The sequence below is a fragment of the Triticum urartu genome, chromosome 7, assembly GCF_003073215.2.
Source record: "Triticum urartu cultivar G1812 chromosome 7, Tu2.1, whole genome shotgun sequence".
Taxonomy (NCBI): Eukaryota; Viridiplantae; Streptophyta; class Magnoliopsida; order Poales; family Poaceae; genus Triticum; species Triticum urartu.
The window spans coordinates 176,475,100-176,499,226 of NC_053028.1; the positions used below are offsets into that span (position 1 = coordinate 176,475,100).

General features: G+C 48.4%; 1 long non-coding RNA gene across 1 annotated transcript; it reads right to left on the bottom strand.

Moving 5' to 3' along the window:
- Window positions 1–609: 609 nt before the first annotated feature.
- On the bottom strand, window positions 610–1,596 carry LOC125522817. The gene is made up of 2 exons (XR_007289979.1): window positions 967–1,596; window positions 610–789 (listed from the first exon to the last, which is right to left on the bottom strand). It is a non-coding gene; the product is annotated as an uncharacterized LOC125522817 (long non-coding RNA).
- Between the last annotated feature and the right edge of the window lie 22,531 nt (window positions 1,597–24,127).

Genomic DNA, 24,127 nt, shown 5'->3' on the forward strand with positions numbered 1-24,127 from the left:
TTTAGTTTTAGAAACAGATATTTAATTATATTGTCTTGTCTTTTAACTTATATATGGGCTTTTTTGTTTTGTGAACTTCTAGTTTTTGCTTTTCAGCAAACTCTTTTTTCTAAATGCCTTTTGGTTCGTTTTGAACGTCAACTTTCTTCTCTCTTTTCCACACTACAAACACTACAATTCCCCTCTAACTTTTCTTCTCCACGGTGGTTTCACTTTTTGCGTGGTATTGCTCTCGACTAGAAGCACTTCCCATGATTTTCCATGTGCACGATGTGTCTGAACTTTCCAAGGAATTTTCGAGTGGAATATTATTTCTTCACAAGATTTCTCAAAAACAAAGGAAATAGTTGATGATAGATATAACAACAGATTAATGACTAGCAACCTATATTCACACACGCATTGTTTTGATTGTACACATTCACATACAAAAAATATTGTAAACATTTTTTAGACAACAAAACAATTTTTGGGTCTTTGTTTGTCCATGGTCACTAGCTTATGTGAACTTATATCCTTTCTGAATATGAACTTCTCCTCACAATCTAGACTAGTCGCGCCATCGCGTTTTCTCTGGGTTGACATTTAGAAAATATATGCTGATAGTGATACTGGAACATTTGTTTCCTTTCAACTTCCACAGGCATGCATGAGCATGCTTTACACAAACACCTAGCATGAAAGGATTGCAAAGACTCCAGAGATGAGCCTGACATCCATTTTCTTCCTCTCTTTTTTCCATTGTTGATGCTGCTAAACTAGAGCGTCTTCCGGTCAAAGAAGACAGGCCTGCAGTTCAAACATCAAGTCAATTCTTTCATAAGCAAAATACAGAAACATTTTTGCAGTTAGTTTTAGTGCAAATTTGAAGAAGTTCAAATCCACCAGCAGAGAAGATATTTGTGAAGAAAGAGAGGTCAGGGAGAGGGAGGGAGTGAGATCGGGGAAGAGAAGTAGCAGCAATACCTGCAACATTGGCGTCCGTCGACTATCGCCATGGTCAGAGTTAGGTTGGCGCCGTCGTTGAGCAGGTGGACATCCGTGATGTATTCATGGAGGAGGAGCTACGGTGTTTGGGGCGGGTGGCGCAGTAGCGGTGCCCCGGTTGCAGCACAAGAAGGGAGGTGCTCGGGGGGAGGTTGACGGCTGGTGGATCCAGGGGGAGGCTGTCCGCCGCCGCCGTGGATCCAGGGGGAGCGAGGCACCGTCGCGGTGGATCCAGGGGCAGGGAGGCCGCCACCGCGGTGGATCCAGGGGGGAGGGAGGCCGGCGTGGTGGTTGCGGCGGAGTGGCGGCCGGTGGAGGCCGGAGGTGCGTCAGGACAGGGGGGCGGCGGCGCACCAGGAGGAGGTGGGGGCGGCGGCCTCGCGCCGGAGGAGGTGGGGGCGGCGACCTCGCGCCGGAGGAGGCGGGGCCGGCTGCGGCGGGAGGCGCTTAGGGACCCGGGGGCGGCGACGCGCCAAGAGGAGTTGGGGGCGGCGGCTTCGCGCCGGAGGAGGCGGGGCCGGCGTCGCGCCCAGAAGGAGGCGGGGGCGGGGGAAGGTGGGCACCGGCTGGAGGTCGCGGGCACGGGGGAAGATGGGCGATAGAATAAGAGGTTGGGGCTTTGGGCCTTTTCTGTTAGCTCGCCAGATATCAGGAACTTCCCATCGGGCCCTTTTAGGGGTACACCGTGATCCAAATAACTATTATAATCCCAAGATTAGAGTAGTGCCACTATATATATATATACATAAACACTATTCTGATCACGGGATCAGAATAATATTCTCATCACAACATGAACTTCCCGAGTAACGCGCCTGACCTTCCCCGAGTACTAGGTTGAACTTCAGCTAAAAGGTGTCCAAATGAGGCTTGCGATATACCGTTGGAAAGCTATGGACATCAGTATCATGACCCAAGTTAAATTTTTAGCAAAATGTAAGCAGTTTAAGAGCAGTTTTGAAAACCGTTTTTTCTTCATACAAAAAACGTGAATCGTATTTTCCATCACACTTTTAAACTGTTGATCGGAATGAGGCATATAATATGGCGTTGGAAAGCTGCTGCAAAACCGCTCCTTCCATATGCTGAAAGTTTTCTCTAATTCCCTATGGTTAAAGAGTAATTTGGAAAATTGTAGAATTTCGCAAACCGAACAGCCGAGTTCATTTTTTCGATGCCATTTCTAAATGGCTAATCCAATTGAGGCAAATAATATGGCGTTGGAAAGCTTATGAAAATATGCTACTTTTTCATGTTAAAGGTTTTTTCTAATTTTGAACAGTTTAAAAGTAATTTAGAAAACGGTACAACTTCCACCGAGTTCGTATTTTTGAGCTAATTTTTTAACCGTACGTCCAAATGCAGCAAATGATATGGCGTTGAAAATCTTAAAGAAATGCGAAACTTTTTTGTATATATTGTTTCCGCTAATTCATTACGGTTTTATATCAGTTTTGAAAATGACTAAAAACGTATTCTTGTCGTAATTTATACAAACTTTATCGAAATGGGGCAAATGATATACCGCTGAAAAGCTACGGAAAATTCGAAACTTTTTCATGTTGATGGTTTTCTCTGGTTCCTAGCCGTTTTCAAGTAATTACGAAAATGGCGAGATCATTCGTTCTGCCTTTATCACGAAACAGATTCTTCGAAAATGCACTGCGTGAAGAACCTGAACTTCTCGGCGCGTGTATCTGAACTTCACTTTGTTTTTCACGTGCTTTTTTTGCTCGTAGATCTCCATCCACTGCTCGTAGCTCTTCATCCACTCACCGAAACTGAGCAAGTGATATACCGATGGAAAGTTTTTGTAAACACACAACTTTCCCGTGTTGATCATTTTTTCATACTCGCGACGATTTTAAAAGTTTTTCATCTGATATTCATTCAGTGTAGTAGGTGAACTTCTTGCTGTTTTCACGTTGAACTTTTGTGACGTATTTTTTCATTTGTAATTTCCTCATCCATTCGTCAAGTGTTACACAAATGGTATTTCTTTTGTATAAACTTCTCTCATAATATTTTTTTTAACTTTCTCCGACGGAGGACTTCAACTTATATCAACAAACTTTTAGTCTTTGCTTTTTTTATTCTTTTTAATACAAAATGCACACCGTGTAGTACGTGAACTTCTGGCAGTTATCAAGCTGAACTTCTCTCGGGTACGTGAAAATATCTGAGTTTTTTATGAATATTAATCTGAATTTCTTATTCTTTTTTATGAAATTTTGAAGCGCTCTATTTTTAAAAGTTGAACTTCTTGTTATTTAATTTTTTAACTTCTTGTTTCCATTCTTTAATAACGAGGAAAATCTGAGTTTTCTATAATCATCGAACTTCTCCATATTTTTAATTTGGACTTCTTGGTTTTATTTCTTAATCTTTTTAATAAAATTTGAAGCGTTATATTTTTAAAAGTTGAACTTCTAGTTTTTTATTTTTGAACTTCTTGTTTCCATTCTTTAATTACGAGGAAAATCTGAGTTTTCTATAATCATCGAACTTCTCCATCTTTTTAATATGGACTTCGTGGTTTATTTCTTAATCTTTTTTATGAAATTTTGAAGCGTTATATTTTTAAAAGTTGAACTTCTTGTTTTTTATTTTTTAACTTCTTGTTTCCATTATTTAATTATGAGGAAAATCTGAGTTTTCTATAATCATCGAACTTCTTCACCTTTTTAATATGGAATTCCTGGTTTTATTTCTTAAATCTTTTTTATGAAAGTTTGAAGCGCTCTATTATTAAAATTTGAACTTCTTGTTTTTCTAGAAACGAGGAAATTTTGTTTTCTTATTAAAAAAGTTGAACGACTGAGTTATTTCATTTTGACCTTCTTGGGTTTTTTTAAGAATTTAGAAAAATATATTGTTACAACATCAAACATGCCTGTTATTTTAATTTTTGTTTTACAAAATATCAACAATACATGGCTCACGAAATTTTTTATTTGCACTAATTTTACTATATGTGAACGTGTGTTTATTTTATAGTCGAACTTCTCACATGAAACCAAGGTTTTTTTGTACAAAGCATCTGTTGGCGGCTACATTGGTGAGACACAAACGTATAATTTTGTGTAGAAAAAGAATGGAGCCCAAAGCACTTTGTATCTCTCAAAAGAGTACGTCACTCACCTTTTCTCTCTCACAAAATGTTTCTGAAGTACATAGACAGAAAGGAAACATGAACAATTTCCTTGATGTCTCTATCTCTCTATCCATGAAGCACAAGCCTCATTAGAAACACACAAGAAGAATTAACATTTCAGAGCAGTGATGAATTCTGGAGAAGGAAACTTCTTTTTCCCATTCTTTTTTAAAGGACCCATGAAAACGAATCAACTTTTTTGCACCCAAAGGTACTACTGACCTTCAGACAAAAAGCCATTTAGAAACAATACATAAGTGGACATAGTATAACAACATGGAAGCGATATTTCTGGTATAGGAGCAAATTCAAAGCAGCAATGATGTGATCTTTTTTGTTCAAACTTAGTTGGGTTCACAACATGAACTTCAGACAAAATCTATACATATACATCACAGCATGCAAGCAACAAACCCAGCGCACACACAAATGCTAGCATGCACGCACACACCCATGCACGAATAGACACATTAGCACAAACCCCATGCTTTGCTCAGGGTGCACTGGCATCGCGTTGGTGGACTAGCCGTAGAAGTTGTGAGGACGCAGGGCGGCCACGGTGGTGAACAAGATGCAGAGTACAGGGAGAAGCTGGGTCGCGACGGAGCCCCATCCAAAACCAAGATGGCACTCCAGGCAGCGCTTTGACTCCATGGACAAGATGCTAGAAGCAAGTAGTGCAAGCGATGAAGGACTCCGACGTAGCGAAGAAGTAGAAGTTCAGTTTCGGGTAGAACTTCAGATTCAGAGTTACTACTCTTCCTCTGTGGGTGTTCGTAGTAGCAAAAAGTCAGAGAACATAGCCGTGAGAAGGAATGCAGATGTTGATGCACCTTCAGTAGCCTACATGGCCTGGTGCGGCACCTTCGCTGGAAGGTGAGAACCAGCGGCAGGGGTTCCTAACCCGGCAGGTGATGGCTTGGCCCGTCGAGTAGGGGAAGAGTGGGATGTGGGCGCTCTGCAGCTGGGACGGCAGCAATGATGGCTGGACGCCGGCGCGCATGAGGTTGACGGCCCGTACTTTGCCAGCAGCGTGTGGGAGGGAGGGCGTCGCTGCGTTTGGAAGCAGAGGAGGTTGCCTCCGATGTGTATCCAGGGGACGGGAGGCCACCGCCGCCATGGATCCAGGGGATGGAGCCGTCGTGGATCCAGGGGGACGGAGCCGCCGCCGCAGCCGTAGTTCCAGTTGGAGAGGCTGCCGGTGAAGGAAATATGCCCTAGAGGCAATAATAAAGTTATTATTTATTTCCTTATATCATGATAAATGTTTATTATTCATGCTAGAATTGTATTAACCGGAAACATAATACATGTGTGAATACATAGACAAACAGAGTGTCACTAGTATGCCTCTACTAGACTAGCTCGTTAATCAAAGATGGTTATGTTTCCTAACCATGAACAAAGAGTTGTTGTTTGATTAACGGGATCACATCATTAGGTGAATGATCTGACTGACATGACCCATTCCATTAGCTTAGCACCCGATCGTTTAGTATGTTGCTATTGCTTTCTTCATGACTTATACATGTTCCTATGCCTATGAGATTATGCAACTCCCGTCTGCCGGAGGAACACTTTGTGTGCTACCAAACGTCACAACGTAACTGGGTGATTGTAAAGGTGCTCTACAGGTGTCTCCAAAGGTAGATGTTGGGTTGGCGTATTTCGAGATTAGTATTTGTCACTCCGATTGTCGGAGAGGTATCTCTGGGCCCTCTCAGTAATGCACATCACATAAGCCTTGCAAGCATTGCAACTAATGAGTTAGTTGTGAGATGATGTATTACGGAACGAGTAAAGAGACTTGCCGGTAACGAGATTGAACTAGGTATTGAGATACCGACGATCGAATGTCGGGCAAGTAACATACCGATGACAAAGGGAACAACGTATGTTGTTATGCGGGCTGACCGTTAAAAGATCTTCGTAGAATATGTAGGAGACAATATGAGCATCCATGTTCCTCTATTGGTTATTGACCGGAGACGTGTCTCGGTCATGTCTACATTGTTCTCGAACCCGTAGGGTCCGCACGCTTAAGGTTTCGATGATAGTTATATTATGAGTTTATGAGTTTTGATGTACCGAAGTTTGTTCGGAGTCCCGGATGTGATCACGGACATGACGAGGAGTCTCGAAATGGTCGAGACATAAAGGTTGATATATTGGAAGCCTATATTTGGATATCGGAAGTGTTTTGGGTGAAATCGGGATTTTACCGGAGTATCGGGAGGTTACCGGAACCCCCCGGGAAGTATATGGGCCTTAGTGGGCTTTAGTGGAAGAGAGGAAAGGTGGCCAGGGCTGGGCCGCGCGCCCCTCCCCCTGGTCCGAATAGGACAAGGAGAAGGGGCCGGCGCCCCCCTTCCTTCTCTCTCTCCTCTTTCCCCCCTCCCGAATCCTGTTCCAACTAGGAAAGGAGGGGAATCCTACTCCCGGAGGGAGTAGGACTCCTCCTGGCGTGCCCTCCCTGGCCGGCCGCACCCCCCCTTTGATCCTTTATATACAGAGGCAGGGGGCACCCCTAGACACACAAGTTGATCCACGTGATCATATTCTTAGCCGTGTGCGGTGCCCCCTTCCACCATAGTCCTCGATAATATTGTAGCGGTGCTTAGGCGAAGCCCTGCGACGGTAGTACATCAAGATTGTCACCACGCCGTCATGCTGACGGAAATCTTCCCCGACACTTTGCTGGATCAGAGTCTGGGGATTGTCATCGAGCTGAACGTGTGCTATAACTCAGAGGTGCCGTAGTTTCGGTGCTTGATCGGTCGGGCCGTGAAGACGTACGACTACATCAACCACGTTGTGCTAACGCTTTCGTTGTCGATCTACAAGGGTACGTAGATCACACTCTCCCCTCTTGTTGCTATGCATCACCATGATCTTGCGTGTGCGTAGGAAATTTTTGAAATTACTACGAAACCCAACAGTGGCATCCGAGCCTAGGTTTTATATGTTGATGTTATATGCATGAGTAGAACACAAGTGAGTTGTGGGCGATATAAGTCATACTGCTTACCAGCATGTCATACTTTGGTTCGGCGGTATTGTTGGACGAAGCGGCCCGGACCGACATTACGCGTACGCTTACGCGAGACCGGTTCTCCCGACGTGCTTTGCACAAAGGTGGCTAGCGGGTGACAGTTTCTCCAACTTTAGTTGAACCGAGTGTGGCTACGCCCGGTCCTTGCGAAGGTTAAAACAGCACCAACTTGACAAACTATCGTTGTGGTTTTGATGCGTAGGTAAGATTGGTTCTTGCTTAAGCCCGTAGCAGCCACGTAAAACATGCAACAACAAAGTAGAGGACGTCTAACTTGTTTTTGCAGGGCATGTTGTGATGTGATATGGTCAAGACATGATGCTAAATTTTATTGTATGAGATGATCATGTTTTGTAACCGAGTTATCGGCAACTGGCAGGAGCCATATGGTTGTCGCTTTATTGTATGCAATGCAATCGTGCTGTAATGCTTTACTTTATCACTAAGCGGTAGCGATAGTCGTGGAAGCATAAGATTGGCGAGACGACAACGATGCTACGATGGAGATCAAGGTGTCGCGCCGGTGACGATGGTGATCACGACGGTGCTTCGAAGATGGAGATCACAAGCACAACATGATGATGGCCATATCATATCACTTATATTGATTGCATGTGATGTTTATCTTTTATGCATCTTATCTTGCTTTGATTGATGGTAGCATTATAAGATGATCTCTCACTAATTATCAAGAAGTGTTCTCCCTGAGTATGCACCGTTGTGAAAGTTCTTCGTGCTGAGACACCACGTGATGATCGGGTGTGATAGGCTCTACGTTCAAATACAACGGGTGCAAAATAGTTGCACACGCGGAATACTCAGGTTATACTTGACGAGCCAAGCATATACAGATATGGCCTCGGAACACGGAGACCGAAAGGTCGAGCGTGAATCATATAGTAGATATGAATCAACATAGCGATGTTCACCAATGAAACTACTCCATCTCACGTGATGATCGGACATGGTTTAGTTGATTTGGATCACGTAATCACTTAGAGGATTAGAGGGATGTCTATCTAAGTGGGAGTTCTTTAAGTAATATGATTAATTGAACCTAAATTTATCATGAACTTAGTACCTGATAGTATCTTGCTTATTCATGTTTGATTGTAGATAGATGGCCCGTGCTGTTGTTCCGTTGAATTTTAATGCGTTCCTTGAGAAAGCAAAGTTGAAAGATGATGGTAGCAATTACACGGACTGGGTCCGTAACTTGAGGATTATCCTCATTGCTGCATAGAAGAATTACGTCCTGGATGCACCGCTGGGTGCCAGGCCTGCTGCTAGAGCAACACTAGATGTTATGAACGTCTGGCAAAGCAAAGCTGATGACTACTCGATAGTTCAGTGTCCATGCTTTAGAGCTTAGAATCGGGACTTCAACGACGTTTTGAACGTCATGGAGCATATGAGATGTTCCAGGAGTTGAAGTTAATATTTCAAGCAAATGCCCAGATTGAGAGATATGAAGTCTCCAATAAGTTCTATAGATGTAAGATGGAGGAGAACAGTTCTGTCAGTGAGCATATACTCAAAATGTCTGGGTATAATAATCACTTGATTCAATTGGGAGTTAATCTTCCAGATGATTGCGTCATTGACAGAATTCTCCAATCACTGCCACCAAGCTACAAGAGCTTCGTGATGAACTATAATATGCAAGGGATGAATAAGACTATTCCCGAGCTCTTCGCAATGCTGAAATCTGCGGAGGTAGAAATCAAGAAGCAGCATCAAGTGTTGATGGTCAACAAGACCACTAGTTTCAAGAAAAATGGCAAAGGGAAGAAGAAGGGGAACTTCAAAAAGAACAGCAAGCAAGTTGCTGCTCAAGAGAAGAAACCCAAACCTGGACCTAAGCCTGAAACTGAGTGCTTCTACTGCAAGCAGACTGGTCACTGGAAGCGGAAATGCCTCAAGTATTTGGCGGATAAGAAGGATGGCAAGGTGAACAAAGGTATATGTGATATACATGTTATTGATGTGTACCTTACTAATGCTCAAAGTAGCACCTGGGTATTTGATACTGGTTCTGTTGCTAATATTTGCAACTCGAAACAGGGACTACGGATTAAGCGAAGATTGGCTAAGGACGAGGTGACGATGCGCGTGGGAAATGGTTCCAAAGTCGATGTGATCGCAGTCGGCACACTATCTCTGCATCTACCTTCAGGATTAATATTAGACCTAAATAATTGTTATTTGGTGCCAGCGTTAAGCATGAACATTATATCTGGATCTTGTTTGATGTGAGACGGTTATTCATTTAAATCAGAGAATAATGGTTGTTCTATTTACATGAGTAATATCTTTTATGGTCATGCACCCTTAAAGAGTGGTCTATTCTTATTAAATCTCGATAGTAGTGACACACATATTCATAGTGTTGAAACCAAAAGATGCAAAGTTGATAATGATAGTACAACTTATTTGTGGCACTGCCGTTTAGGTCATATCGGTATAAAGCGCATGAAGAAACTCCATAATGATGGGCTTTTGGAACCACTTGATTATGAATCACTTGGTACTTGCGAACCGTGCCTTATGGGTAAGATGACAAAAACACCGTTCTCCGGTACTATGGAGAGAGCAACAGATTTGTTGGAAATCATACATACAGATGTATGTGGACCGATGAATGTTGAGGCTCGTGGCGGATATCGTTATTTTCTCACCTTCACAGATGACTTAAGCAGATATGGGTATATCTACTTAATGAAATACAAGTCTGAAACGTTTGAAAAGTTCAAAGAATTTCAGAGTGAAGTTGAAAATCATCGTAACAAGAAAATAAAATTCCTACGATCTGATCGTGGAGGAGAATATTTGAGTTATGAGTTTGCTGTACATTTGAAACAATGTGGAATAGTTTCGCAACTCACGCCACCCGGAACACCACAACGTAATGGTGTGTCCGAATGTCGTAATCGTACTTTACTAGATATGGTACGATCTATGATGTCTCTTATTGATTTACCGCTATCGTTTTGGGGATACGCTCTAGAGACGGCCGCATTCACGTTAAATAGGGCACCATCAAAATCCGTTGAGACGACGCCTTATGAACTATGGTTTGGAAAGAAACCAAAGTTGTCGTTTCTTAAAGTTTGGGGCTGCGATGCTTATGTGAAAAAGCTTCACCCTGATAAGCTCGAACCCAAATCGGAGAAATGTGTCTTCAGAGGATATCCAAAGGAAACTATTGGATACACCTTCTATCACAGATCCGAAGGCAAGACTTTTGTTGCTAAATTCGGAAACTTTCTGGAGAAGGAGTTTCTCTCGAAAGAAGTGAGTGGGAGGAAAGTAGAACTTGACGAGGTAACTGTACCTACTCCCTTATTGGAAAGTAGTACATCACAGAAACTTGTTTCTGTGACACCTACACCAATTAGTGAGGAAGCTAATGATAATGATCATGATACTTCAGAACAAGATACTACTGAACCTCATAGATCAACCAGAGTGAGATCCGCACCAGAGTGGTACGGTAACCCTGTTCTGGAAGTCATGCTACTAGATCATGATGAACCTACGAACTATGAAGAAGCGATGGTGAGCCCAGATTCCGCAAAATGGCTTGAAGCCATGAAATCTGAGATGGGATCCATGTATGAGAACAAAGTATGGTCTTTGGTTGACTTGCCCACTGATCGGCAAGCAATTGAGAACAAATGGATCTTCAAGAAGAAGACTGACGCTGACGGTAATATTACTGTCTACAAAGCTCGACTTGTCGCAGAAGGTTTTCGGCAAGTTCAAGGGATTGACTACGATGAGACCTTCTCACCTGTAGTGATGCTTAAGTCTGTCCGAATCATGTTAGCAATTGCCGCATTTTATGACTATGAAATTTGGCAGATGGATGTCAAAACTGCATTCCTGAATGGATTTCTGGAAGAAGAGTTGTATATGATGCACCAGAAGGTTTTGTCGATCCAAAGGGAGCTAACAAAGTGTGCAAGCTCCAGCGATCCATATATGGACTGGTGCAAGCCTCTCGGAGTTGGAATAAACGCTTTGATAGTGTGATCAAAGCATTTGGTTTTATACAGACTTTTGGAGAAGCCTGTATTTACAAGAAAGTGAGTGGGAGCTCTGTAGCATTTCTGATATTATATGTGGATGACATATTACTTGGTGAAGCTGCTTACATATTAGGCATTAAAATCTATAGAGATAGATCAAGACGCTTAATTGGACTTTCACAAAGCACATACCTTGACAAAGTTTTGAAGAAGTTCAAAATGGATCAAGCAAAGAAAGGGTTCTTGCCTGTGTTACAAGGTGTGAAGTTGAGTCAGACTCAATGCCCGACCACTGCAGGAGATAGAGAGAAAATGAAAGATGTTCCCTATGCTTCAGCCATAGGCTCTATCATGTATGCAATGCTGTGTACCAGACCTGATGTGTGCCTTGCTATAAGTCTAGCAGGGAGGTACCAAAGTAACCTAGGAGTGGATCACTGGACAGCGGTCAAGAACATCCTAAAATACCTGAAAAGGACTAAGGATATGTTTCTCGTTTATGGAGGTGACAAAGAGCTAATCGTAAATGGTTACGTCGATGCAAGATTTGACACTGATCCGGATGATTCTAAATCGCAAACCGGATACATGTTTACATTACATGGTGGAGCTGTCAATTGGTGCAGTTCTAAAGAAAGCGTCGTGGCGGGATCTACGTGTGAAGCAGAATACATAGCTGCTTTGGAAGCAGCAAATGAAGGAGTCTGGATGAAGGAGTTCATATCCGATCTAGGTGTCATACCTAGTGCATGGGGTCCAATGAAAATCTTTTGTGACAATACTTGTGCGATTGCCTTGGCAAAGGAATCCAGATTTCACAAAAGAACCAAGCACATCAAGAGACGCTTCAATTCCATCCGGGATCTAGTCCAGGTGGGAGACATAGAGATTTGCAAGATACATACGGATCTGAATGTAGCAGACCCATTGACTAAGCCTCTTCCACGGGCAAAACATGATCAGCACCAAGGCTCCATGGGTGTTAGAATCATTACTGTGTAATCTAGATTATTGACTCCAGTGCAAGTGGGAGACTGAAGGAAATATGCCCTAGAGGCAATAATAAAGTTATTATTTATTTCCTTATATCATGATAAATGTTTATTATTCATGCTAGAATTGTATTAGCGGAAACATAATACATGTGTGAATACATAGACAAACAGAGTGTCACTAGTATGCCTCTACTAGACTAGCTCGTTAATCAAAGATGGTTATGTTTCCTAACCATGAACAAAGAGTTGTTGTTTGATTAACAGGATCACATCATTAGGTGAATGATCTGATTGACATGACCCATTCCATTAGCTTAGCACCCGATCGTTTAGTATGTTGCTATTGCTTTCTTCATGACTTATACATGTTCCTATGACTATGAGATTATGCAACTCCCGTCTGGCGGAGGAACACTTTGTGTGCTACCAAACGTCACAACGTAACTGGGTGATTATAAAGGTGCTCTACAGGTGTCTCCAAAGGAAGATGTTGGGTTGGCGTATTTCGAGATTAGGATTTGTCACTCCGATTGTCAGAGAGGTATCTCTGGGCCCTCTCAGTAATGCACATCACATAAGCCTTGCAAGCATTGCAACTAATGAGTTAGTTGTGAGATGATGTATTACGGAACGAGTAAAGAGACTTGCCAGTAACGAGATTGAACTAGGTATTGAGATACCGACGATCGAATCTCGGGCAAGTAACATACCGATGACAAAGGGAACAACGTATGTTGTTATGCGGTCTGACCGATAAAAGATCTTCGTAGAATATGTAGGAGCCAATATGAGCATCCAGGTTCTGCTATTGGTTATTGACCGGAGACGTGTCTCGGTCATGTCTACATTGTTCTCGAACCCGTAGGGTCCGCACGCTTAAGGTTTCGATGACAGTTAAATTATGAGTTTATGAGTTTTGATGTACCGAAGTTTTTTCGGAGTACCGGATGTGATCACGGACATGACGAGGAGTCTCTAAATGGTCGAGACATAAAGATTGATATATTGGAAGACTATATTTGGATATCGGAAGTGTTCCGAGTGAAATCGGGATCTTACCGGAGTACCGGGAGGTTACCGGAACCCCCCGGGAGGTATATGGGCCTTAGTGGGCTTTAGTGGAAGAGAGGAGAGGTGGCCAGGGCTGGGCCGCGCGCCCCTCCCCCCCTAGTCCGAATAGGACAAGGAGAAGGGGCCGGCGCCCCCCTTCATTCTCTCTCTCCTCTTTCCCCCCTCCCGAATCCTATTCCAACTAGGAAAGGGGGGGAATCTTACTCCCGGAGGGAGTAGGACTTCTCCTGGCGCGCCCTCCCTGGCCGGCCGCACCCCCCCTTTGATCCTTTATATACAGAGGCAGGGGGCACCCCTAGACACACAAGTTGATCCACGTGATCATATTCTTAGCCGTGTGCGGTGCCCCCTTCCACCATAGTCCTCGATAATATTGTAGCGGTGCTTAGGCGAAGCTCTGCGATGGTAGTACATCAAGATCGTCACCACGCCGTCGTGCTGACGGAACTCTTCCCCGACACTTTGCTGGATCGTAGTCCGGGGATCGTCATCGAGCTGAACGTGTGCTAGAACTCGGAGGTGCCATAGTTTCGGTGCTTGATCGGTCAGGCCATGAAGACGTACGACTACATCAACCACGTTGTGCTAACGCTTCCGTTGTCGATCTACAAGGGTACGTAGATCACACTCTCCCCTCTTGTTGCTATGCATCACCATGATCTTGCGTGTGCGTATAATTTTTTTGAAATTACTACGAAACCCAACAGCCGGCACAGCCGTGGATCGAGTGGAGGGAGGCGCCGTCGCGGAAGGGGATCGGGGGACGGCGGATGGAAGCACGGCGGGGACAGGGTGGGTGGCAACGGAGGTGCATCGGGTCAGGGGTGGGCGGCGGGGCACTGGGGCAGGTAGCGGCGGCGGGGCCCTGGGGCAGATGGAGGCGGCGGCACCCTGGGGGCAGTTGACGGCGATGAAGATGGGGATCGGGGGAGAGTGTAGGCGTGGGGAGGGGGGGTGGACAGTCGTGGGCTTTTTCTCCGCATGCAGAGAAGTTCGGGAACACCTCCGCAGCTCCTATATAGGCGCGAACGTGATCAGAATAACTATTCTAATCCTAGGATTTATATATATATATATCATTGGCATATCACTCAGATCCCAGTTCACACTATCCGAATTAATTACCCGCGTCTTTCTGCAAATGAATACCCCTCCCATGGTTGTTTCACAAACATACCCCGGCTTAACTTGCCAAGGGCTCGGTACGGGAACAAATGAGTTGCCAACAAAGTCCGAACAGCTTTTATAGCGTACTTCGGCGTCGCGAGTTTGGCCTTTTATGCATCAGCTCCGAATCATGTCTTGGGTCAATAGTTGTGTTGCCCGGCTCCTGTGCTTGCTATCCTACATTCCGCTCTATCGGCTAGCGTAGTAATGGGAGAACTATTGCGATTGTGCTACTGGTTCACCTGGTGACACACCTCAATAGAGAAAGCCGAAAACTGACTGTCATGATGTGGCGAGAGCTGGTCAACCACTCGATGACTTATCGGAGTCTCTAGCGATTCCTCCGTGTCACACAAAGGACCTCTTTTCCGGTCAATTATGTAAACGCATAATATGAATAAGTCGCATACATTCTAGGGGCTATGTCGTAGACCCACCATAAAACTCCTATGGATAAGTGAAAGTGTTAACACCCTATAGTCTGGTTGCCTGGTTCACCGCATTGACACCTCCTTTACGGACCAAGACGTTGAGTCAAGAGTGATCATATGCTTTTTCGAACACCCCTGTACTTCCTACAAGGGGGCTGAAGCCGATGCTTGGAAATCTTTTAGATTATATTAAAAACGGCCACACAAGAGGAATACAAGCTTTCGAGCAAACTAAAAAATAGATTCACTATTAAATTGTCTCGTACAATTCTTATACACCTCACTCGAACATTATGTCTTTTGAGCATTCACCCTCTATCAAGCGGGCGACTACTAGGACGTCTTCAAAATAATGCTCTGGTTCGTGGCGGTCCCTGCCCTTGGTCGGACTCTTCACCACAACGTCGATAGCCTTCATATTCCCCCTGAATGTCTTGACTTGGGGAAAAGCCATCTGTGCACCCTCGATGCACACCGATCCCTTCACAGCGTCGATATGCGGCACTGCGTCAACAAGCCGCTGCACCAAGCCAAAGTAACTATTCGGAATAGGCTCAGTTGGCCATAAACGGATTATGACATTCTTCATAGCAGCACCGGACATCCTATGAAGCTCGGCCCACTAGGACATCTGCTCATTCAGCAATAGGGGGCGCTTCGAGGCGCCGAACTATGACCAGAAAAGCTTCTCCATTGCGTACCCCTCTCGCACCTGATAATACTGCGCCGCATCGGAAGAACTCTTCGGCAAGTCCAAAAACTCGTCCGGAGAACTCCACAATCGGTTTACTGAGCATAGTTCGGATCGCCGAACATAGCCTGTAGTAAAAATGGCTTACCAGCCGCAATCTCCCCAGCTTGCCGGATCTCCGCACGGGCCGCTCTGGATTCAGACCGCGCTTATCTTGCTTCTCGTAAAGCCTTTTCAATTTTAGTCGTTTTGGCTTCTTTCTCCTTCTCAAGGAGCTCACAGCGGCTGGCAGCACTTTTTAGCTCAAGCGCCATCATGGATATCTTCTCCTCGTCTTGACGCTGAGCAGCCCATTCAGCTTCTATCTCAGTCGACACCTTCTCAGCAGCCGCATTACTACGCCGGGCCTGCTCCTTGGCTCGGGCTAGCTCCGCCCGAAGAATTTCAACGGTGGCAGCACCATCTGCAGCCAGGTACAACTTTTAGCGTCATGCTTATATCACAAAAATGTACGTACAGAGACTACTCCGAATACATTCCTTGAAACTCGTCAGGGCTCATATTGATCAACGTAATGTCACTCCTAGTCACATCAAGCTTCCGTTGCAGTTCGGCAATATCTGCAGTCCGGAAAGTAGCCAGGGGGAAGCAGCCTGTTTTCAAACTTAATCAGTTTAGTCCTCCAAAATTTCTTCTTGATCCTCCATTCGCCTCCCATGGGAAGCCAACCCGAGTCTCAGGGGCTACTGTCTATTCACAGGTGTATTTTCTGAACAATAAACAATTGCACATGTTACATTACAAACCTCGAAGGCCTCTCAACAGGCTCGCAAAGGCCTCATTCAATTAGCTTTCGCGGATAGGACCTTTTCAACCACCGTACCCATCAAGGTACGATGTTCCTATGAAACAGAGCCCGCCGCAGCATGTTCGTCAAGATATCCGGCGCCTCTGGGTCTCCGGAGGCAGCCGCAGGAGTACGGTCACCCTTTGAAGGGATCCGTTTATTTGTATCCGGTTGCATTCCGGACTGTTAGGGGTCTTCATTGTTGTTCCCCAGACCATGGGCCGCCGAAGTATCACCTTCGTATAGCATCTTCGTCATCCTATGCACCACTTGTTGGTCGGGGGAGACCCTCCGCAACGACACCTCAAGATCGTCTTCCCTATTGGACGGAGAGGCCGGTGGGGGCGTCTCGCTTTCCATCATCTCCAGGAGAAGGCCCCCTGAGGAAGAGGATTGTTGAAGGGGACTGTGCACTGGGCTGCAAAAATGTATACTTCAGGCATCATATGGAAAGAATGGGATATGTTTAGAACAGCCATGTTCACTTACGATTGGGCCAGAGGCTCGTCCTCATCATGAGGTTGCGCTTCGACATCGTCCAGGCCCGGGCCGCCTCCCAGAGGCATCTTGCCTCGCTTAGGAGCCTCCTTCTCCCAATCTTCGGAGGCGGCCCTCTTCTTCTTGTGAGGGAAAGAGATAGTGGCCCCTCGTTACTTTTGTATTCGGATGAGGGGATTTTTATTCCTCTGGACACAAAGTCCGAGGTCCCTTCGGAATACAGGCCGTCCTTGGTCCTCTTGTCCTCCGCCTCGTCCTCCTTCTCCGGCATCTGGTATGGTGCTGGAGCCAGCATCCTTGTTATGATAGGATTCGCTGGACCCTCGGGCAGAGGGGCCGAACACATAATCAGTTCCGCATTCTTTATCCATCCCTGGAAAAAGATAGCCTGCTCAATATCATATTACTCTATGCATGACCACAAGGTACTCGAGAGCCAAGTGCTTACTGGGGTATCCGAACGATTACAGTTGAGGCCAGCGTCCTCAGTGGTATCCGGCCAATGTTTCCGCTTCCCGAAAAATAACTTCCACATCCCTTCGTGTGTGGCGCCGAAGAAGTGTTGGAGGGTCTGTTGTCCTTCTGGATTAAACTCCCACATGCGGAGAGGCCTGCGCTGGCAGGGCAGGATTCACCGGACTAACATCACTTGAATCACACTAACGAGATCGATATCTCTCTCGAGGAGGGTTCGGATGCGGCTTCGTAAAGTCCGCACTTCATCAACCGATCCCTAGTCCAGCCCCTTGTTGACCCATGAAGCAAGCTATGACGGTGGGCCAGGACGGAAAGTGGGTGCAGCAACCCACTTAGTACTGCGGGGCTCTGTAATGTAAAACCAATCCCGCTGCCAGTAATTGGAAGTCTCGGTAAAGGAACCTTTTCGCCACGGAGTGTTGGCGAGTTGGCTGATTGTAGCACCGCCGCACTCCGCCTGTTCCCCGTCGGCTATCTTCGGTTTCACACTAAAGGTCTTGAGGCATAAGCCGAAGTGTGGGGGGTTCAAAGGAAGGCCTCGCATGTAATAATAAACACCGAGACATGGAGACTTGACTCCGAGGCAAGGTCATGAAAATCCAGTCTGTAATAAAACATTAGCCCCCGGAAGAAGGGGTGAAGCGCAAACCCTAAGCCTCGGAGGAAGTGGGGGATGAACACAACCCTTTCGCCGGATCTGGGGGTCGAAATAACTTGTCCTTGAGCAGGAAGCCAGTGGTGGATCTCTGCGGTCAGATATCTAGCTGCCCGAAGTTTTGCAATATCCTCCTCTGTAATGGAGGAAGCCACCCATCAACCTTGAGAGCTGGATCCGGACATGATGGGAAGGCTGAAAGCAATGGAGTCGAACCTTTGGTGCTAGAACTCGGGGTTGGGAAGGCTGAGGAGAAGTTTGGCGTAAAAAAGACGGCCCTTGGTTGCTTTATAAAGGCCTCCGGTATTGAAGGCCTCCTCCTAAAGCCTAAGAACCTGCCTATTCCTAAGGAATCTTTCCCGCGGGACGGTTGGTTTACCCATGCTCGTACTAATGAAAATCCCGCAATAAGGGGGCACGATCCCTGCTTCTACAAGACGTGCTAGTAAAAACCACGCCCCCAAAACGTGGAACGGCGGGACAGGAAACAGTTTGGAATAAAGGCCAGGAGGGCATGACGTCACATTATTAAAGTTGTCAGCAGATCGGATCCATAAAAGTCCTATACCTTCTACGGAAGTGTGTTGTAGATCCGGACACGTTTGTTTCGTCTCGAGACTATTTTTTGGAGTTTGGAAGGAGGAACCTGCCTTGCAATGCCGAAGACAGCACTACGCGCCGGTTACCTTGTCATTGAAGCAAGTTTCAGGGGCTACTGAGGGAGTCCTAGACTAAGGGGTCCTCGAGTGTCCGGCCTATTATCTATGGGCCAGACTGATGGGCTGTGAAGACGTGAAGACCGAAGACTACACCCGTGTCCGGATAGGACTCTCCTTGGCGTGGAAGGAAAGCTTGGCGAACAACTATGAAGATTCCATCTTATGAAACCGACTCTATGTAACCCAAGATCCCCCCAGTGTCTATATAAATCGGAGGGTTTAGTCCGAATATGATATCCTCAATACCGTAGTCATACAGGCTAGACTTCTAGGGTTTAGCCATTACGATCTCGTGGTAGATCAACTCTTGTAATACTCATATTCATCAAGATTAATCAACCAGGAAGTAGGGTATTACCTCCATAGAGAGGGCCCGAACCTGGGTAAACATCGTGTCCCTTGTCTCCTGTTACCATCGACCTTAGATGCACAGTTCGGGACCCCCCACCCGAGATCCGCCGGTTTTGACACCGACACCCGGGAAGCTGACCGCCGTCGCGAGGCCGTGGAGAAGCGCACGTGGGAGCTCCAAGCCTGGAGCACCTCCTTGGATTAGCAAGTGGAGGCGCGCGGATCCGCCCTTGCGTCGTTGAGGGGGACGCCCGCCGAAGAGGAAGAGGTCCGGATGCGCGAGGAGGCGTTGGCACTGGAAGTCGTGGGGCGTAGCCTTGAGCTCGAGCGACTAGAGATGAGGGAGCGTCAGGTCGCCCAAGCGGAAGACGCCGTTGGTGCGCACGAGGCCAGGGCTCAGGAGGAGGTCGATCGCCGGGTGGCCAACGCTCACGCGGATCTTGAGGACAGGTACGACCTGAAGTTGGAGTTCGCGGAAGCTGAGGCTTCAGGTAGGACTGCTGCCCTGAAGTCCAAGTTAATCGAGGTGGAGCGGCGCATGGAGGCCACCTCAACCGCCTTGGTCTCGGCGTAGGCCGCACTGGCCTCCGCCCGTGCCGAGTTGCTCCCTCTTCAGCAGCGGGTCGCTGACGCCGAGTCCGTCGTGCGGCAGAACAGGGAGGAAGTGCTTTAGTGGCGGATGCTGGAGCGCGTGCACGCCCCCATGCTCCATGACCTCAGGAACAGGGCCAATATCGCCCTGGGCCACATCTGCGATGAGAATGCTCCTCATCCCCACACAAACGACTACGCTAGCCACCTCCGCCTCTTTACCGACATGGTGACACGCCTGGAGAATCATTCCGAGAGAGCTCGCCACCTTGTTGAAGAGAGGAGCTGTGGCCTGCTTGGGCGTGCATTCTCCCGCGTCTTCAGCCATCTCCAAAACAACAATCCCAACTTTGATTTTGATGCCGCCATTGCTCCTGTACCCGAGGCCATCCGGGGTGACCTGGCGCGATGGGTGGAAGACAATGTGGACGTGCTTGTCAGGGCCTTCACTTCCGATGACGATGCGGCGGTGGTTGCGCCGGACGAAGGCGACGTGGTCGACGATGGTGATGGCGGCACCGATGGAGGTGATGGTGATGCTAGCGACGGTGGCAGCGATGCCAGCGACACGTCTGAGGGCGGTCCGGGGGATGCGACGAGCAACATGTCCGACCGATCCCTTGTTTCCTAGCTGTTTACCCTGCATGCAAAAGCTCGGGCACGGCCCTAGAGGTTGTAAGAGCATTTTTTGAGGGGAAGCCCCTTATGTAAATATACTACTGCCGCTATCCTTTTAGGTCGAGTTGAATATGTGTCTTCATGAACTCATGTATCCTGGGGCAAGTTTGCTATTGCGGTTTACCTTAGCCTGGACGAGCCTCAAACCGGCTCATGAGGTTGCGAGTTTCTGGGAAGCTCCTGAGGAGCTTGTAGACACGCCCGAGGGGGGTGCGTGATAAGCAAGTGCTAGCCATGGCGCGACATGTGCGTGGTGTGTGTACGCCATGCCTAGCCCTGCTCGTGAGGGGCCCGCGAGGGGGGAGCAACATGTGCGAACTCTGAATTAAGACAGGAACCAGATAGCAAGAAATCGCTCGAACGAGAAAAGGCACCCCCCGCGCGCATCAATGAAAATTCAACTTCAACTTAAATCGAAATCCAGAAGGCAGGGTTACAGAAAAGAGATCCAAAGAAAATGGCCGCGTCCGGCGCCTAGTCTAGTCTTCTTGTATTCTCACCAGCGCGGAGCTAAGTGCTGCCACTAGGACGTGGGAGGGAGTCCCCGAGGCCCGAGGGCGGCACTCCTGAGACTTCGGGGCGTGTACACCCCCACTCATTATTACGTGAGAGTGTCACGAGCGAAGACCTTCATAGGCGTGAGCCTTACTTCATATTGACAAACGAGGGCCCCTCCTTGCGCCTCCCTCGACCACCATTGGGGGCGACCGGAAACCAGGACGACACCGAGGGGCAAAGGGGACACCAGCGGCGCCCTCGGCGACCACGGGTCCTATACCGGGGAAGGCTATGGAGCACCTCCCCGGCAGAGGGCCTACCTCCGAGGGACGCCTTGCTCCGTGCGGCGTGGGGAGGGGCCTTGCTCACGGTCCCTCTCCTATAGCACCCAGCGTGCCCCTGGCAGCAGGGAGGCCGACGAGCTGGGGCCGCCATCCACTGCTGCGACCTGATCCTCCTGCGTCCCATGGTTAGCGTAAGCTTGCTCCTGAGGAATTAGTGGTACCCTGTAGTTCTTGTCACCAGCGCAGTGGTGAGGCTTCCGAAGGGCTCCTGAAAGGTGCCGACTTCTAGCGCCTCCTCCTCCCGGCCCGGCTCGAGGAACGAGCCAAGGTCGTCTTCCAGCATGTACTCCTCGTCCACCATGCGAGGCATGTAGGCCTCCAAGGCCGCCGCCTTAAAGACCTCACCGTAGTGCCCCACGCTCCACATTGCTCCGCCCAACGTGCCGCCTTGAGGATGGTAGGGTTGCATCCCGTCGAGGCCGTAGGTGGCAGCGCTCGTGTCCGCGCCCATCGGGGGTGGCGCGGTGCGAGCGGGCGTCCAGCTCCGTTGGTTGCGCCGGTGTCGACGAAGCCTGGTGGCGCGCCCATGGGCACGCGGGCGCGGCGAGGCCCGCCATGCGACCCGGCCGCAGCTTGAGGCATGAGCAGAGAGAAGAAAGGTGGTGCTCCCGAGGCTGCCGCGTCCAAGAGCTCGGCGACGCGTTCCAGCAATGCATCCCGGCCACTCTCCATTAACCGGCATCGCAGTAGCTCCCGAGCCACTATGAGCGTGGCCCTCATGCTTGCTTGCTCCCGTCGGGTGTGTGGCGTCGTGGCCGCGGCGTGGCTTGAGGCTCTTGCGGCTGCCCGCACTTGTCGCGGAGTAAGGGCAGATGGCGGGTGACCGCGTCGCCCATACCCTGCTGTGTTTGGTGGTGCGCGTGCTGCCTGGGGCGCTGGGTTGAGGTCTTATTGAGCAGGCGGCGCCACCCAGGCTGGCCAGGCTGCCCAGCGGTCGGCGTTGGTCCTTGAGTCGCCGGACATCGGAGCCACGGAGTGTCGGGGGACCAACGAGCAGATCAACTGGCGGAAGAAGAGCTCCGGCGCAACCCTACCTGGCATGCCAAATGTTGGATCATGGGTTCCGGCAAAACCCTCAAGGTTCGAACACTAGGGTGCGCACGAAGATCTCCCCCTACCTACTCACGCCCTCAACCTCGCCACGATCTCAAGGGTAAGCTCGACGAACTCGCAACGCAAGAGACACAAGATTTATACTGGCTGGGGCCACCGTTGTGGTGTAATACCCTACTCCAGTGTGTTGTGGTGGATCGCCTCTCGGGCTGAGGATGAACAGTACAAGGGGAAGAACAGCCTCCTGAGGTGAGGTGTTCTTGTGCTTAGTAAACTTGAGTGGTTGGTGTGCTATGGATTCGATCTAGACCTGAATCAGATGCCCCCCATGGTGGTGGCTAGTCCTATTTATAGAGGCCCTGATCCTCTTCCCAAATATTAAGCGGGAAGGGAGCCAACAACGGCCAATTTGAAAGGGCACAGCTAGTACAAGTTATCCTGACAAAAGCAGTCTTCGCCTATCAAAGGCTCTGGTGGTGGCGCCTCCTTGGGCTCCATGTTGACCTTTGTCTTGCCGTCCTGCTGGTCTTGGTCTCGTTGCACCAATATGGCAACCTTTTCTTGACACCTCGGTACTCCTCGCCTGCGCTTGCCTCCTTAGCACCAAAGGGGAAACAAGGACACTGTGCGCGTTGGCGCCCGCCTGGTCTCGATCGTCATGGCTCAGGTCATTGGAACCTCGCGAGGTTTGCCTGGCCTTGATCTCTCTGCCCCTCGTGAGCCAGCCTGGTGAGGCTGCTCCCAAGGAGGTCTTGTTTCATCCGCCTCGCGAGGCTTGGCCCCTCACGAGAGTCTTGAATGCTTGTTGGTGAAGATGGGTCGTACGGGCCCGCTTGCAGAGCCACGCCGCGGGCCGCAGGCAGGCAAGTCTGGGAACCCCCGTTCGCAGAACACCGACAGAATCATCCACGAAAGATGAGTCACATGAGCTCATCTACAATGTGGAAAACCACCGTCAAACTACTTTCCACCCCTAACATAAAACTGTCAAGTTTCATCATTTTTTACCTTCGGGAATTTCGTATAACACCTTGCTTGCAGGGTGGACGAAATCGGTCGGCTACAGGTTACGCAGCCATTGGCGGCGGTGGGTGAGGGCGGCGGCGACTGCACAGCAGAAGAGATGGTCGCACATCGGCGGGAGTTCCACGCGCCAGGCGGGCGGCTTCGCACGGCCGGAAGAACGACCGAGTGTCGTGGTTCTAAGTCCGACAGTAGAATGGGGGGTAGGAATGTAGAGGAAAGATCCTAGCTATGGAGGAGTTGTACACGCGAGTTTTACGAGTTCAGGCCCCTCTCGGAGGAAGTAACATCCCTACGTCTGCCGTAGGAGGACGCCATGGACGCACGCGCGAAAGTGTGTTGCCCCGCGGACGGGGAGCGCCTCGACGTCAAGTGGCGCTTCTTGGAGCCAAGCGGAGTCGTCGGCGACGAATATGAGCGCGCCGAGACGGATCTCGCGGCCCTCGGCCAAACCTCCGCCTGAAACCATGTTGATGGGGATTGGAAAAATCGCAACTTCTCCAACAAGTCGCTAAGACACCTGCCCCATGGTGGGCGCCAACTGTCCTGGTTCTAAGTCTGACAGTAGAATGGGGGTGGGAATGTAGAGGCAAGATCCTAGCTAAGGAGGAGTTGTACATGCGAGTTTTACGAGTTCAGGCCCTTCTCGTAGGAAGTAACAGCCCTACGTCTCGAAGCCCGGAGGCGGTCGACTGGATTATATACGTGTGAGTTACAGGGGGTGCGAACCCTTGTCCCAGAGGAGGGGGGTGGCTTATATAGAGTGCGCCAGGACCCCAGCTCCCCTCCGTTACACAGGGTTCAATGTCCATAA